The sequence below is a fragment of the Tasmannia lanceolata genome, unplaced genomic scaffold (genome assembly GCF_043159265.1).
Source record: "Tasmannia lanceolata isolate RefF3 unplaced genomic scaffold, GAP_Taslan_0.1 ptg000013l, whole genome shotgun sequence".
In the NCBI taxonomy this organism is placed as follows: domain Eukaryota; kingdom Viridiplantae; phylum Streptophyta; class Magnoliopsida; order Canellales; family Winteraceae; genus Tasmannia; species Tasmannia lanceolata.
In genome coordinates, this window is record NW_027518690.1 from 19148743 (window position 1) to 19165637 (window position 16895).

Consider the following 16895-nt stretch of genomic DNA (forward strand, 5'->3'; position numbering starts at 1 on the left):
ATTAGAAATGTAAATAAATCAGTACTTAGCTTTTGTAGAAAACGTTTCTGTAAAACAGATCGAGAAGAAGAAGGCTGAGTCGTGCCACTGGTCACTCTCCTTAAGAATTGTATCCGCCCCCTACCGGTGCAAACCGGGATCCGCGAACCGATGCTCCAAGATAAAACAGCCAAAGTTGGCTCCAGTCCACGTGCACTCGCTGACTGGTCCACCCAGAATCACCGTAGAACTGTGCTCAGATCAGAACAGAGGAAAGGAAGAAGACAAGCAGAAACTTTGATGTTTTCTGTTAAAACTATATTCTCCAATGGCGCTGTTCTCTTCTTTTTATAGATGAGAATATGACTGTTGGAGGATAATTAATCACTATTAAAAGACAAAAAAGTTTCTCTCATATTTGTGACTGTTGAGATTTGAAACAGTTTTGCAATTAAAGGGTGCATCTTTATAAAAAACATGGGGTAAAAAGAAAAACCGTTTTTGGGCAATAAAAATAACCTTTTTTATTTAATACCCGAACCCGGACCACGGCCACGGCCCGGCCCGGCGAGGCGCGCGCGCCCGTGTGTGTGTGTGATTTACATATGGGCTTGTGCTCTTCTAAAAGCCCAAGACCTAACAAATTGTAAAGCCCCTTGAAGGCTCAAGCCTTTCTCCAACTCTCCATCTTATATGGATGAGAAGAATTTTCTTCCAAAGTGATTTGGGACTATTAATTTGCCTTTGGTTTTGAAAACACACCACAAGCACACTCACCAAGATCTTGGGTTCAAGTTCCCACACATGCAAAAGTCTTTTGCTTTAAAAACAAGAGAGGGAAACATAATTTGAATCTTCCCTCCAAATATTTTAAACAAAAAGAAAAAGCATCTTTGACTTTTCAAATCTTTTATTATTATTTTTGTTCAAAAATTCTAACAGATTCCAACGATGGTGGAAGAATTTCCAACAAAATTTTCGAAACGATGGCTGATATGGTTCTTTTAAGAGAGGACTGCAATTACGATTTTGCTTTTGCAATCCACTGCCGTTAAAAAAAAAACTCAAGATGTAAATGGAGGTTTGACGGCAAAGGGAGTATCCAACAGCAAGTTGAATAGAGAGGCAAGTTAGGCTTTAAGTAACCGAAATAACCCACGCCCAAACGATTGTAGTTTTGTAAAACCATGAAAAAGAGGGCTGCCCATATCAAACGGATGAGGGGCTACAAACCTCCTTATTCAATTCAAACCAAAACCCCTATTTTGGCTTCTAGCCTTTTAGGCATGTGGCTATCAAATAAAAACTAAACTCAATAACCTACTTGCAGAGAGATAGACACACGGCAGATGCTCCATGTTCCTCTTCTTTAATCCAACGAGTAATAAACAGGAGAAGAAGCCCACAATTAATCGTTTTCTTTTCCGTTGGATTGTGAGTGGGTGGGCTCCAATTGATTGAGATAACCCACGATCATTAATTCTTTTGCCGTTGTATTTCCGTGAGAAAACCTACGCCCAAATTGCCCAAATTGGGATTTGATGTTTATCCCCTCCAAAAACAAAAACATCAAGATTTAGAGAGAGGCAGGAGTCCTGTTGAGAGAGGTTAAGTCGATCCCAAGTCAGAAGAAAAAGGAAAAACGTATTTAGGGTTTTACTGTTGCTTCAAGATTGTTAGAGGAATTAGGTCAAGCAAGAGGTTGCTTGAAGCATTACACCCAAGGTATCTAATTTGGAATACCAAGTTTGTTGCCTCCAGCCCATATATATAGAGATACACTAGGGTTTGAATAGGTTAGTGGGCTCTAGCCCAAATAGGCCCACTACACCGGTCCATTATCTTATTGGGCTTATATTAGAACATATATGGGTTATATTATATACCCAACAGTTCCAAGCCTCACATTCTGCATCAACAAGGGGGCAGAAATATCTTCTCCGGCAGAAATATCTTCTCCATGTATATGCTTATGTATGTATGCCTGTGTGTCGATCAAACGAATTAAAGCACACACAAACATAAAATGCATACCTTTCATAGTTGATCATGAATACCGCAGTGGAAAGAGACTTGCAAAGCCACGGTAAAAAGCCGCCTTCGCTCTCGGGTGATAACTGTGATATCAACACTTTTAGACAGCCCCTGCATTAAACATGAGGGTGCTGTCGAAATGTGACCATGGAATAATCTTTCGGTGTATACATCTAAGTGAATAGTGTTAAAGACAAAAGTCAACTGTATTTTCGGATGAAATTTTTGCAGGACTATCTTTTTGCTCTTTCATGTGGTAAACAGAGATCAAACCTAGTTTGCTATATTATCCATTCCTTTGCAAAGCTAAATCCTACGAGAAAATTTTCCTTTATACTGAAAGTAAAACTTGGGAGTATTACTTCTTGAGTTATTCATAAAGCTCATGGCTTCTTCTACCTACTATTAAATCCTTGAATTAATTAACAAAGCTTCTATCCACCTTTCCTCCAGAACCAAAGAAAAAAGAATGAAGCAAAAGCTACACAACTTGCTCACCACCGTTAAAAGTTCCCTTCCTATTCCTACAAAACCAAATAAAATTTGATACAAAGCAATGGAAGTGACTTATTTACAGACAAGAGAGACGTGCGATAAGAGAGAAGTTCACAAGACATGCATAGACCAGTGCTTCAAAATGAGGATGTGGGTCAAAACACGGTCAACGCAAATCCCAGTCGACTCGGCAAGACACACCGAGTACTTGGTTGGGGTCGGGGGTCAAAACATGGCTAATGCAAATCCTGGTCAACTCGGCAGGGCGCGACCGAGTACTTGTTTTGCGGGTCAGAATGCCCAGGAGAGTCAAAAGAGTTTTGATTGACTTTATAGGACAAAATGTGACTCTGACAAGAACGCGGACAAGGTATAAAGGAGTCCACCTGAGCAAGTCAACAATGACACAAGGGAGTTTTGAAACTATGGCGTAGAGGGCTAAGGTACGGGTTTGATGTCCAAAAATGTTGTGACGAAGAGAAAGGGAAACATGTCATCAAAGACTAACCGGAGAAGAGAGAGAGTACAGCACCTCTCTCTTCTAACTAAGAGATTGAGGCTGTACTCTCTCTCTTCTCCAATGGGTCATGACGATCCATAGAGCTTTGAGAGTGCAAGAGAAAATAAATGGGTTTCATCCTTAAATAAGCAGCTGGAGTGGAGATGGTTGGGCCATGGCATTAGCAAAAGACATGGTTAATAATTTAGTGGATGTAGATGGTGTGCAACTTGAAGCTTTAAAGGGTCCCAAATAGTCTTTAAGTGATGTGATCTGTCTGGCTGGACTTTAACGTGCTTGTGTTTACTTTGTCAAATTTTAGAAAGAGAGGTGTGAGTACACCAACTTACTTTAGAAAGTCGAGTAACATTATCCATATATTTGGAAACCATTCCCCAACCACTTACGCATCATCTACTTTGTGTGTATCTTTTATAATGGGAAAGAATAGTCTAGACAAGCAGTAGCATGTGCTATTGTCTACATTTTCTTGACCATGCCCCATCTCTCTCTCTCTCTCCACCAACACGGAAGAGACTAGAAAATTTCTAGAACTCGGGATAAGGAACCTACTAGATTCTCCTAGTCTCTCTCTCTCTCTCTCTCTCTCTCTCTCTCTCTCTCATACACACACAATACATGTTTCTTCCTCGAATGCAACCACTGCTACCAAACATCTCAAAGTTTTTATATCTCTAGAAGGATGCTATGACTAAGTTTGTAAGGACTAGATCCTATAGCTTGAATCATTAGGCTCGTTGCTATGTATGTTTATTAAAATGTATGAATAGTGATAATTAGGCTTAAATTGAAGTATCATTAATTAAGGCTTAACGATAATTGACTAGTTTGCTAATTAAGATTGATTAAGAGAAAAGGATTTAAATTAGACTAAGTGAGATTAACTAAGGCTCATGTGGAAAATTCTAGAACCATGAGGAAATAAAGTTTAGACAAGGTTAAAGCTAAAAAACCTTGATTAGTAGCTTGAATTGAAAAAACCTTAAGCAAGTAACTAAATCTGTTTTATGGATTATTGGTAAAATGAACTGTAGAAATTTTTTCTTAGAGTCACAGAATATTATTAAGTTGCAGGAATTCACAACGTTGGAACATGAAATGTTTGAGCAAATGCATGAATAAAGTTAAATTAATTGTATTGCAAATTTTTTTTTTTGTATTTAGTTAACAAATTTAAGAACTATTCAGTCGCTTATATCTGAAGGCCTGAACATTTATTTGAGTTAAAATTTGGGTATATTTGAGTTCTATATATTTATATTATTTGTAACAAATTTAAGGCCATCCAATATGGAAAAGGGCTTCATCTGATAGAATTCTAGTCCTCTATTGATCCTAGAATTTTCTGGACAGATTTTCATGTTAGACTTTATATGGCTAAAAATCAGTCATTTTAGGTTCAAATCATGCAATATTTGAGTCCATTGTGATGCTCTGGGTGTCTGGTTTCTAATGAAACAAATTTCACCCTGAAATTTAGAGGAGAGAGATGTGGACTGTTCTACTAAGGTTTTACAATAGGATTTTAGAAAAAATTCTCAAGTTTGGACTTAAATAGGAATATCTTGGTCATTTTAAAACCAATATAAGCAAAATTCAAAAATGCTCTGGATATCTAGTTACCAATGAAATAAATTTCACCCCAAAATTCAAAGAGATGGGACAGATGGATTATTCTATTAAGATTGTATATTAGGATTTCAGGACTGATTCTTAGGTCCGACTTTAAACAGTTATAATTTGGTCATTTTGAATCGAAAGCAAGCAAACTTTGTCTATTTTAATGATCTAGGTGTCTAGCTTCTAATGAAATAAGTCTCCCCAATAAATTCGATGGGATGACAAAGAAAAAGATTGTTTTCTCATTATTGTACATTAGGATTTTTAGGACTGATTCTCAAGTCCAGCTTTAAATAGTCATATCTTAGTCATTTTTAATCGAAAACAAGCAAAATTCATGTCTATGTTGATGATCTACAGGTCTAGTTTCTAAGGAAATAAACCACATCCTGAAATTCATTGTAAAGTGGAAAATATGGTCACTTTTATAAAACGCGCCCGTATAAGAAATTCTACAAAGCATGGGTACAATAAGAAGATTATAACCCAAGAGCATGCTGAAATTTGGATATGCTTTTGTCTTATTAGTGTCCAAGAACTGCATCAAATTTCATATCGAGCCAATGGGATTAATGGTATTATTGTTAGTTTCTGGTTTTACAAATCAGTCTCAGACTTTGAATGTTGTGAATATTTTGCTGCCCCGGAATAAATTTAGCGTATATAGCTTATATGCGCTCGAGGGCACAAAACTCATGTGGGCCCACATTATTTGGATGATCCAAAGCATTCATTTGAAAGGCCCTTACATAGATAGGGTGTGTACAAAAAATCAGCTCCATGGGATCATCCTAACCCATACAAAAGTGGAGGGCAAAATGGGTAGATTTGTGGACAAACAATGTCTGTCCATTTTTCCCTCCACTTTTGGATGGATTAGGATGATCCTATGGAGCTGATTTTTTTGTACACACCCTATCTATTTAAGGGCCTTGCAAATGAATGGTTTGGATCACCACAAAAATTGTTCTGGATGGGGTTATAGCTGTTGATATCTTGTTATTCAATTGATTGATTCCATTGAGAATTTCTTAGTTATGAATAGGTGAGCTATGGAATGTGAAATATTAAAGAGTGCTGTACATCATATATTGTCAAATATAAATTATATTATTCTTATATGGTATGCTTGTGTTTTAACCTGTCATGAGTAGTCATGCATCATGAGCAGGGCATGTATGTACTTTCAGAATATAACTTAATTACTTACTAAGCTGTCTAACTTAATTCTTTTATTTGTTTTTGAGATGTATGAGCCCATAGGTGCAAGTAGCTAGTAGGGGTGTAAACGGGTCGAATTAGAATTTGATATGGCTATGTCCGAATTCGATTACAGTATACACTATCCGAATTCGGATTCGGATTCGAATTTGACGGATATTTAATATCTATTACCGAATTCGTATCCGTCGGATATTGTTCGAATTCGGATATTATCCGTATCAGTTTATCCGGTAAATTCGAACATTTTATTGCAGCACTTTATCTTTCTTCTCCTTCTCACTCCTCGAATACATTTTTCAAACCCTAAAACCAGACATTTACCTTCTCTTCACAAAATTAACTCTCAAACCCTAAAATATATGAGATCTTCTTCTTCCTTTTAAAACAAAGGCAGAGAGAGAGAGAGAGAGAGAGAGGCGGTCGGGATGGATGATGGTGCTGGTAGTGGTCTTTGGGTTTTTTTTTTTTATTTTTTTTTATTTTTTATGTATATGATGGAATGGGTTTGGGCTATTTTGAACAGGGGAAGTGGGAGTGCTGATTGTGGAAGATGAAGAGAAATAGGGATGGAAATGGGGATTGGGTTAAAGATGGAGGTGACTGGAGGTGATGGATGTGGCTATAAGAAGGTGGAGAGGGGCGGCGATAGATTTTGGTGGGGTTGGAGACACCAAGGAATGCCGAAGATGGTGTCACAGCCTCCTCCTTTCTCCTCTCTCTTCCTTCTCCTTGCAAACCTTAGAAGTCCCCTCTTTTAATTGCATTTTGGGTTTTTATATAACCCTAAGTTGAAAAATTGATCTGAGCCGTCAATTTACCATTAATGACTATGGCATTTTTGCTCTAGAGTTCTCTAGAAACTATGACATCTTCTTTCAATCACCATCATTCATTTGTCTCTTTCATCCTACAGCCCACATTTATTGCTTCATAAATAAGCCATATCAAACTCCAAGAATGCCCTTAAAATGAGAGATTACTTCATTTCCTACCCAAAACACTTTTGTTTTTATTTTTGTCAAAAAAGAAAATTCACTTTTCTTTTAGAAACAAAATATAGTGTCATTACTAAAAATAAATAATAATTATATTATTAATAATAAATAACAAGGATTTACTTCTCGGATTCGGATGTTAAACGGATTGGATATACCATTTACCAGATTCGCATCCGATAAGAGCCGGATATCTCACAAACGGATTCGGATGATATCCGCTTGAAACGGATCTGGATAATATTCACTTTAAACGGATTCAAATGCGGACGGTAATCAAATTTTCGAATATCCATTTACACCCCTAGTAGTGAGCAGTGAGCCTTTTGTGAGGCTCTAAAGGAATTGAAAATAGGTTATGCCTGTATTTATAGATAATTTGTGTATAATGTAACTATGTAATGGTGTTTAATTTTATTTTATTTTTGAGTAAAAATTTGATAGGTTTATGATGTATATAAGTAATTTTGCTTGGTGAATGAAAGTAATCTTAAATATTTTTCTTTATATGCATAGTGGAATTCATCTAGTAACTCTAAACTATTGCATGAGAAGTCTTTTGACGGTGTCACGCCATGAGATCTTCAGGCTCCGGGGCGTGGTGGGTGACAAACTCTGAGCCGAAAACCATAATGGAAAGAAGGGCAAAGAAACATGACTCTGACGTGAAGCATTCCACGACATTTTCAAGTAATTACTTGAGATGAAACTGCTCTAACTTCTAGAGTCGAGAAGGCCAAATGAAGCTAGCAAGGTTAATGACCATAAGCATTATCCATATTAGCGATTAATACCACATCCATCCTCAAATATTTCTTCATCCTTAAGGAAAAATTGCATGTGTTAATTGAGGAAGTGACTATTGAATTAGATAAAAAGGCTCAACAACATGGAGATTTTGTTGGGCTTTTATTTCATTTTATGTGTCACATTGCAGGTCACACATTTCACTATGGAATCAGGAACGAGAATCAGTGTCCGATTTCGTTTCAACCGATTCCAGCGTTTGGTTCACTTTCTTGAATGGAATAAAGGGTGGGGGCGGAGAACTCTAACAGGAAGCTCCCCCTCGCTTTCTTCCAGTTACCAGCTCTCATAGACTTGCAAACCCTTTCCCCTCCCCTCCCTGTCTGCATCCGATCATCTTAATAGGCTCTACACTTCCCAGTTTTACTGTGAAAATGAAGAAAACCCAACAAAGAGAGAGTTGAAGTGTTGTTGGGTGAAGTGAAAATATTGTAAGGAGGGAGCTAATGGATTCACACTCTAGATGAACGTTCTGCATCATTATCTCTGCCTATAAGCAATGTTAGCATTACACTCAACAAGAAAAGGGGACCTCTACCACCATGTGGTTTTGCAGCAGTATCTGCCCGTAAGAGAGGCTTGGATATTGCAGGGACAACTCCTTCAAATGTTTAAAAGAGTTAAATATCCATCTCTCGTCTCTTCTCCACACAGGCAATGAGACTGTTGAGACAATCCACCAGGCAAAACAATCCGAACGTGCACAAATTAAACAGAAAAGTAAAATAAACAAACAAGCCACAAGATGAACACAAGGATTTTACGTGGTTCGGCCAAGCCTACGTCCACGAGGCAAGAAACACGATCTTCCACTATGAGAAAAACAAAATACAAGGATTACAATGGATCAATCACAAACCCACAAGCCCGCAACCATTTCCTTACTTCTCAACCCCAAGACTATACAAGAGAGTAACCCGAGAGAAAACCCAAGAAGAAAACTCAAGAGAATAACCCTGAGAAGAAACACAAGAGGAACCCAAAAAAAACACAAAGAAGAAACCCTATTTCTCATTCTCTTTATCTCTCCCTCTTTCTCTATTCTCTCTTTTTCTCTCTCCCCTTCTCTCTTTCTCTAGACATACACCATTCTTGTTGAAACCCAATTCACGAAAAGAGTGGAAACCTTTTATAGCTTTGCTTTTTCCAAAAGCCTAAAAGAAACAATTTCTATTTTTAAGCCACTTTCTATTGTATTCGCTGATGAGATTCAGAACGTATGCTGTTGTATTCTTGTATGAGATTTCAGGACATCTGTTGTTGCATTTATTTGTAAAATCTGTAGTATGTTCTGTTGCATATGTTCTTGAAGTTTAGAGCACTATTTGTTGTAGTGATTCAAGATAAGACTAGATAGAGTGAAGTTACTGGATCAGGTGGCAGATTATAGAAGGGAAAGATGCGAAGTGGGTTAGCTAGCAAATAAGGTTTTTGTGTGAATTCAGGTTGGTTCCAAGGTGTAATAACGTTAAAAAAAAAACTGATTCTTCTCAAGTCAGTTCATGTGAAACTGTAGTGTCAATAAATATTTAGACCTCATGTCAAGCTTGAGTAATGTTATTCATTTCCTCTGTTGGTGTTAGCGCTTTAAATAGTAAGATCATTTTTTTTATATAGGTCATGACCTATATCAAAAAAATGATATAGCTTTGTTAATTTTGAAAGGTTATTGTGAAAAGTGGGATTTCATTAGATGAAATAAGATAATGTTGTGTATTATTTTATTTTATTTTATTTTATTTCTCTCTCTCTCAAGATAGTATAATTGCAATAATGCCTTGCCATAAACATTGTTCCAATTTATATACTTTGGATTAGTTGTCTGAAGGTTCTATTAACTCAATGAAAATCAGGTTTTACACAATCAAGTAGAGTTCTTTCAGCTTTTTTTAGTGATTGTGTCAGCATAGTCGTGTCATGTTACTTGCATAGTTCAAGCATAATTTTTTCATTGGCGTTTTCTTATTTCTTTCATGTGTCTGCCATATGAAACTAGTTTGTCATATATATGGATTACTTGAACTGGGTAGTGTCACTATAAAGCGAGTGCAGACATTGGAATAAGATAATTCTCTACCGATTATTTTTTAGTCTTGCTAGGGAGCTAGCATTGTTTGAGGGATGAGAATTAAGATGTTTTGAAAGTCAGTGTTATGGAAAGGAGGTGTAGTTATTTTTCTATTCCAATTCTTTAAATGATTTGCACTGATATGTTTTAATACTTGCATGAGCTGATCTTTCAATCCCTAAATTGCACATAGAACCTTAAGTTTGTATGGTATAGAAGGATCTCATTGAAGGTGAAGGTTATTTGGTATTGTGATTTAGATGAGATTTGTTGTAGTTGTTGGGATCTGTTGTAGCCACTGGGATGAGGTCGAAGGTCCAGATGTGTTAATGTTCAGGCGTAGGATTTAAGAATGGGATTCTCTGTAGTGAAGGTCAATGGGAATGAGTTTGTACTTTCAAATTATCAATCAAATCAGTGAACTCTCATGGAATGCTTGGATTTTGACATACAGGTTTCTGATCATCATGTAGAATCATGTGTCTCATTGTGTTGGATGATGAAAATTCATTTGAAAATAGTTCGATTATGTTAGTTGGAGATATGTGGGTTAGATGAAGTTTCAGACATCCATGCTGTTCTTGTGCACATCACACCACACATTCACACTCACTTTCCTTGCATCACATACTACCTGTGAAAAAGTTTTGATTTCAAAGGAAGTTCTAAAGTACTGTCACTTTTAAACAAAAGTTTTATTGATTGCGTTATTATTATGTTTTGAAGAAAAAGGTATTGTCAGTAGGATACAACTGTTGTTTAGAGCCGTTATTGCTTACTGAACTATAGGTTGCATTTTAGTCGAGGTGTTCTTTTGATATTCAGTCATATGTGTATTTTTTCAATGAACATGGAAAGCACTGTACTGTAGATCTTTAGGTTTCTTTGAGCTGAACTCCTGAAGCACTAGTCTGAGTTGTGATAAACTATTGTAAGAGATTTGTTTGCATTCTGGGATATATGCATTGTTATGGCATCTCGAATGACATATTTCATCAACCGAATGATTATAGGTTGACCATGATTAATCTGAATCGTTAGACTCATTTTTTGTGCCTTATATTTACTCATATTTGGGAAATATTTTATCATGGATGTTCCCTGTTTATATCTCAATCCTAATCATTTTCTATGACTGCTAATTATCTTGGTGTGTGTTTCCCATCTAGTGTCTTGATACCCTGTTTTCCCATTTGATTGCATTATGAATTTTAATATCAGCTAGTGCTGTGCATTTTTTTGGATTTGAAGCTATAGACATACACCCTTTTCCTTATTTTTGTGTGTACAAGTTTGTGTCAATTTACCTAGTCTGGAAGTTGTGAACGCATCCCCATACAATCACCCATGATTTTTATTACTTACTCTTGTTGAGTTCAAATAATTTTTGGTTCAGTAGAAGCTTAAATTCCCATGATACTTGAAGATACATAGCTTCTTTAGTTTAAGTTGCATATGGTTTCACACTCCTACCATTAAGGTTATGCTCAAGGATAGACCTTATTACCCTCTTATGTATCATTTATCCCTTTTTGATTTAGATAGTTGCTTCTGCAACCATAAAAGTGGAGTGTTTGGGTGAAATTATTGAGTAAGGAAGCATTAATGTCGTTTTATTATTCAACCTATTTATTTTGAACCCTGTCAATATAAGTTTTGGTACCAAAATACCGATCGTGGGGTGAGGATATTGTTCTTTATACATTTTTTTAGGGGTACTAAGATGAACATCATATATCTATCTGAATTAATCTGTGATTGGTTTAGATGTTAGTAAACTTATTTCCAATCAGGTTTTTCATTTTTGAATACATCTATCTCCCACACAACATTTCAGTTTGATTCCTCATGATATTCTAGGTTCTGATAGCATAAACCCTATTTGAAATAGGCACTAAATTTGTTTGGGTATGAGGTCAGATCAGTTATGAGTAATTGCACTGAGCTGATCTTTTCCTTATTTTGATAATTGTATCATCATAGTTTACCATGTTGTGCTACTCTTGTTCTGTCATGTTCTCATCAACTAGAAGGCTTCTATAGGTAATTCTGATTTTTCAGGTAGTTAGGTTTGTTTTCTGTTATGAAATTTAGTAGATGTTTTGTCTTTGCAAGTACAATGGCGATTTGTAAAATGGTGTTCACTTGGGTTTACTGTTATGGTAAAAATGCATAGTTGGACTTGCATTAAAAGTTTGGTAATGGTTGAAGCATGATTAGCCTAGAGAAATTGGCCTAAGTTACTCTTTCGGAAGCAATGCTAACCCAACCTTGTTTTGATAATTAACAAATCCTAGCATGACTTCTCCCTATCATCCCGTCTGTTAATCACATTTGGTCAAATCATTCATGCTTTTATAGTCTCTTAAACATGCCTTATCCTATTTAGAGTTTTCTTAAATCTTAGATGTATATGTTTGAGTCATAATCATGTAGAATACAGGGTTTACCTCTTTGGTTTCCTTTACATTATGGTTTTCGATTTTGGGTGCATGTATTTGAGCACCATGGAGTCATGACTTGGCGTCTTTGTTATAATCTTTCCTAGGGCTTATGGTTCTTCAAATGGGTATATGAGAAGGCGATGAAGGCCATCTTTAAGGGGACTTATGAGAAGCCCATCTTCAAATGGGTATATGAGAAGCCCATCTTTAAGGGGACTTACTTAGTCTCAGTAGTATCCTCTCCCTTCTCTTTCTTTCTATAGAGACTTGTTAGTCTTTTAGACACCCCTGGATATTCATTAATTCTTTCTTCATTGCAAGGGCGATGAATGAGTCATTCCAAGCCCATCCTTTATGGTACTTGCCCAGTCCTAGTAGCAATCCCCTCTTCTCTTTTTTCTCTTGTATAGAGATTAATTTAGTCTTTCAGATAGATCTTTTATTCATTGCTAGGGCAATGAAAGAGTCATCTATAGCCCACTCTTTTAGGAGACACTCAGTGTCCCATTAGAGTTAGTTGTTCCCTCATAGGAGACAAGCTTTGTCTCATTAGTCATAGCTGTTCTCCTCTTTAGGAGACAAGTCCTGTCTCATTAAAAAGGTACCTTCCTTTAGAGGACTATCTAAGTCTCAGGTAAAACAACCCCTATTAGTAGAAGACTAACTTAGTGTGGACCCCGATCCCGAGGATGGTGAGATCCCCCGTCAATCCTCTAAGATCTCCACAATATGAAGGAGAGCTCTACCAAGGAACTCTCGAAATGATACCACTCACAGCATGGGTGGCGATGCATATGTATGAGATACCTCTTGATCCTGAGACAAAAGCCTCGAAACCAAGACGCACCTGAAAATAAAGAAGAGTCGCCATCCAAGGAAATGGGCCCTGGACCCATGAAATATTCTGTTGCAACGGATAACCAGAGATACAAAAGGTCCGTGCCTAGTGACGAATGAGGAAGATCCGAAGAGCACCCCCATTCGCCCAAGTGCAAGCACCTGGTCTCTTATGCCATTTTTAATTAACTTTGAAGAGTTTTGGGGGAAAATCATGTGAAATGGGAACAATCATCCCCGAGAAAACGTCTATCTAAGTATGCATGACCCGGGGATGGGCAAAGAAAGCAATCAAATCCTAACTCATTACATCTAAGAAAACAGTAAACAAGCACATGCAGGGCTATAGCTAAACAGATAATAACAGATATAATGAGATAGGGAAAGCAGTAAAGAGCTATATCTAGACAGATAATCAAGATAAGACGAATGAATAAACGCTATAGCTAAGCAACCAAAGCAGTAAAGTAAACACACTAGCATGCGAACCTATGCGAGAGATAAGGTCAAGGAAATAGCAATCAATCACATGTTAGAGAAGTAAGCAAGCTAAAGGTAACATAAAGAAACTAAAACAAACACGTTAAAAGATACACAAAAGAAAGGACTCAGAAAGTCAACGATATACAAGGACTAGAAATACCAGGGAAAAGGAAAGGGGACATACGATAGGCTCAGAGGGCGATTCAAAAGGAATCAAGCCCAGCGATCCTAATCTGCTGAAGATCGGACAAGTCTCGCGATCGTCATGACCTATCGTTGAGCTGAGCGAGGACAATCCCTGTGAAGGGGCCATGCTATGTCATCGCCCGTCCCAAAACTGAATAAAACGTCAGAAAACTGATGAAAACCGAAAAACCACGATCAAAATCGAAAATTGAATGAAAAGGGGACTCCTAGTAACCTGGCAATCACCATCTTTGTTTTGAAAGGTTTGAAAATGTTTGAAAATATTTATTAAAAAGGTTTGACTGAACTTGGGTGGACCCAAGCTACCTACGTACCCTGTGGAAAGGGATAAAGCCAACGTAGTTCGAAAAAGTTTTTGATGTTTTGGATTATTTTTAGATTTTTGTTGTTTTTATCCCTTTTGATTGAAAGGGGGTTTTGGCTCAAGAGGTTTCCATCCATCGTCGTCCGAATCCGACGAGTATTCCCAAAATCGATGGGATCCTGAAATGCGAAGCGAATCCTGAGGAATAAAATCGATGGAAATCTCGAAAGAAAATCAAAACAAAAGGAAACCCTGAAAAATGAAAGAAAACCCCGAACCCCAAAATGGTCTAAGATAAATGACATCACCACTACCATGTTTTCGTAATTGCACCATCTCATCTTGTTTCTTTCAGAGCTACCATTGGACGTCACTAGAATCTCAAAGGTAAAAGAAACTATGAGAAATCAGTTGAAGAGGACAAGACAAGATAACCTTGAGTAGTTATCAGAACTTATGGCTTTGATATCAAGAAGTAATGCAAACAAAAGAAGCATGACTATACCATGATAATTGCATCCACCTTTCTTGACTTTGAACAAGACATTCGAGAGGGTTTGCAGCAACATCCATAAGGGTTTGAGAAACTCATTATAGTTAACAGATCAAGTATAGTTAACAGATCAAGGTGATCATGTAAACTTGTTGAATCAAATGGTGTTGATTATAGAAGGCGAGAAGATGGGAATTATCTAAACTTAACAATTACCCTGCTTTATGTGAGGGGCTGCTTGAATCACTAGGAGTTAAGGAAAATCAAATGACATGGCAAAAACAATTCAAGCCCGTGCGATTAACGAAACATGGTAGCGTTATCACTAAAAAGAAAATTTATCTCCATAGTACTTGCCACGCTTTGATAATTATCCGAAATTGACACAACCATGTTTCCTTAATTGTACCAATTCACTCTGCTCTCCAATTTCTGTCAAATTTACGAGGATTACAGTGACCCCGAATAAAAGACAAGATGATATGGTGCAATTATTAAAACATGGTGGAATCCCCTACTTGCAGCCCTTTTTGTTAATGGTATTAAGAATGCAATGTAACTGTAAATGACACAAAAACTAAGTATCTTAAGACAAACATCATCTATATTATTTCTATCTTCAACATGAATAGAATAAGCTGTGATAGAAATACCTGACTTTCCTCCTTGGACTCCTCTACTTTGACTCTATGATGCCGATTCTCTTCGGTGCCGTGATACTCAGGGGTGAGCTCAGTCAAGAGTTGGAACAATGGCGGAATGGGACTCGAATTGATTACGGTGATGGAGTTGGCAGTGCAATTGGGTCGGAATAGTGATAGGGGTTGTCCAGATTGAGTAGATGAGGCCGGGAAAAATGAGGGTGATGGCCGGATCCAAGGCTATGGTGATGGGTTGGATTGAGGGTTTTGGATTCCAATCAATGTGGGTTCCAAACAATGGCTAATGATCCCTTTATAAATCCAGCCCTAGGATCAAATCCCCAATATTCTTCTCTATCCTCCCATGCCAAACCTTAATTGACCATTCCCTTCTTCTTCTATTAGCTTTTCTTGGAGTTTCAGATAGAATGGTAACTATAAGAATGAGGTTTGGTGAAGGATCAAAAAAGGTTTGAAGGAAAAAAATGGGAGATGACAAATGGGGAACGGATTGAAGCAGTTGGGGATTTCGGGTTAGAGGATTGTGGAAGAAGGAGGGCGTGGTTATGGATTTGGATGGCCGGATTCCGCCAAAGTGGCCGGAATCAATGGTATTAGCAATGGGGTTTCATAAAATGGATTTGGGCTAATAGAAAATGAGATGGGTTTGGTTGAGATGGAGGGTAGGGATGGTGGTATGGAGGTCTTGGGGTCTGATTTGAAGAGGGTTTGAAGAAAAAAAATGGGAGATGACAAATGGGGAATGGATTGAAGCAGTTGGGGATTTCGGGTTAGAGGATTGTGGAAGAAGGAGGGGGTGGTTATGGATTTGGATGGCCGGAGTCTGGCTAAGTGGCCGGAATCAATGGTACTAGCAATGGGGTTTAATAAAATGGGTTTGGGCTAATAGAAAATGAGATGGGTTTGGTTGAGATGGAGGGTAGGGATGGTGGTATGGAGGTCTTGGGGTCTGATTTGAAGAGGGTTTTGATTGAGAAGAAGATGGCTATTGTGGAGAGGATGACCGGAGTTAATGGTTGTGGGCGGTGGTCGGAGGTGGCATGGTCGGAGTTCCGGTGATGGAGAAGTTGCAGAGATGGTGGAGATGGGGTTAAAAATGGAGGGTTTGATGGAGATGGTGGTCTTGGTGGAATAAGAAATGGAATAGGGTTTAAAAATGAGGTTGAAGGTGGAGGTAGTTGCTTGGCCGGATTCCGGCAATCCGTCTAGAGAAGATAAAGAGATGATGGTGGTGGTAGGTGGAGGGACGAAGAAGATGGAGGAGGGAGACTAGTTGGGGCCGAGACTCTTCATCTCACCCACTTCTGTGTTCTCTGCTCTCTCTCTCTCTCTCTCTCTCTCTCTCTCTCTGTGCGCTGTGTATAGAAATGGAGAATGAGAAAAAACCTCCCCCTTCTCACGAACTCCAATGGAGTTTTATACCTAGGGTTTTTCCTCACTCTAATCCTAGCCATCCATTTGTTGCCTTCTCATCTCAGCCATCCATCTCTCTCTTTTAGCCTAATGCCCTCCTAGAAACCCTAAAACCTAGAATATTCTAGTTGATCTAAGCCCTACACTTCACCTCTTTAATCTAATGGCCTATGCTTGTGGCTTGTAGAGAAAGCCATGACAACTTTGAAAAGCACCCAAAGGATGAGGTATTTTACCCTCTTACCATTATCCCCTTCTTTTACAAAGAAAAAGATATATTTGCCTCATTTTTCTTTCATGGGCAACCCTC

The 16895-nt window shown here is 37.8% G+C and overlaps 1 long non-coding RNA gene across 1 annotated transcript in view; it reads right to left on the minus strand.

Annotated features, from left to right (window-relative positions):
• The window catches only part of LOC143889929 (uncharacterized), a 41216-nt gene extending 24686 nt beyond the window's left edge, over positions 1-16530 (minus strand). The window contains exons 1-2 of the long non-coding RNA XR_013254996.1: positions 15164-16530; positions 2014-2124 (exon numbers count right to left, since the gene is read on the minus strand). This is a non-coding gene — a long non-coding RNA (uncharacterized LOC143889929). The remainder of the gene's footprint in view (positions 1-2013; positions 2125-15163) is intronic.
• Positions 16531-16895: the final 365 nt, after the last annotated feature.